Source organism: Leishmania donovani, chromosome 29 (assembly GCF_000227135.1).
Source record: "Leishmania donovani BPK282A1 complete genome, chromosome 29".
Lineage (NCBI taxonomy): Eukaryota > Euglenozoa > Kinetoplastea > Trypanosomatida > Trypanosomatidae > Leishmania > Leishmania donovani.
In genome coordinates this window covers 87,017-88,459 of record NC_018256.1, presented here as the reverse complement: position 1 = coordinate 88,459, position 1,443 = coordinate 87,017, and positions in this window count along the sequence as shown.

The window sequence follows — 1,443 nt, the reverse complement described above, 5'->3', positions numbered from 1 at the left end:
CAGGGCCAGGCACCCACGACACGGTGTGGAGGACAGAGCGATGGATCGCTGCTGACGTCGGCGGCCCGGTCCTGGGTGGGGTGGCGTCGGAGCGCCCCGCGACCGTGAAGAGGTCTGTGCCACACCCACCTGATAGGCAGAGTGCCCGCGTGACTCGAGCGTGTGTCCCACCCGGCCCCTCGCAGGGCCGACGGCTGGTGTGGGGCGCCGGAGTGCCACCCCGGGGGAGATGCACCCGGTGGCGACCGGCATAGTGGGATGGGCGTATGTGTGCGCGCATCTCGTGACTCGGTGCGTGCCAGCTCAGTGCTTGCCGAATGCTCGTGTTGCCTGCTGTCGGTTTTCTTCCCCTTATGCTTCCTCCCTGCTGCGGTGAAGCATACGACACAGGACGGAGAGAGCACCCCGCGCTTGCTCTCTCTGCCTTTGCAGAGGCGCCTCCCTTTGCTTTCTATATCATCGAAAACACAACGCCTTCAAATCCCAGAGAAGAAGCGTGGCTCTCTTTAGTTCTCTCTGCCCTTGTGTGTGTGTGTGTGTGTGCTGGGGGCTTTGGGGCGTCAGTTTGGCTCGTTCTTATCGGCCTACGCGCATTATGGCACACACACACACACATAAATATGCGCGCCGTTGGATCCGTCTGCCTCGCCAACTGAGGGGGGGGGCTAATCGCGAACGGACGCCCCTCAACACGGCATGACGGGCCGAAGGGGCTCTCCTCCCGCTGCGTCCAGCACGGCGGATGACGCAGTCCGGCTTGCTACCCTTTTTTTCCGCAACGTCGCACCTTTGGTGAATTATCGCCGGCTCCTCGCTGGGAAGACGGCCAGCAGCTGGGACGAAGTCTGCCGTCTGACCCCGCAGAGCTTCCTCAGCGTCTCTAGCGCCAAAGTAGCGCCTAACCAGGGGGCGGAGGCGAAGCCAAGTCGGGGTGCGGCCCTTCCGTCCAGACGTCTTCGGCGGCGTGTGTGGCGACGGTGTGGCAGCACTGACCGGCGTGGACCGCAAAAGCGATACGGGAAAAGAGGCGGGATGAGTCCATCTTTCCGTCCCCAACAGCAAGGATCTGGGAGCTCCTTCTCCCATGCGACTGCTCAGCGCACAGGATCAAGTGAAGCGGGTGCTCATGCATGCGCTGCAAATCCTCCCAAAGCCCCGACCCCTTCTTTCGATCGTGTCACTACTCGAAACGCACGCTCCTAACGTTACGCTTCGTGAGGGATCGGGCAGAGCGATACGCCGGGGAGCAGCTGCTGGTGGCGCGTCACCTCGGGATCGAGTCGTTGGCCCGCCCCCTTTCATGGACGAGGCGTGAGCCCCTACGGTCGCCGGGGACACAAGAAGAGTGCACCAAACCTGTTGCGTGCAACTGCAGCAGTGGAACCGGCAAAGCCAACAACAAAAAAAAAAGCGTTCAGGAGCTTCTGAGCCTCGCCGACGAAT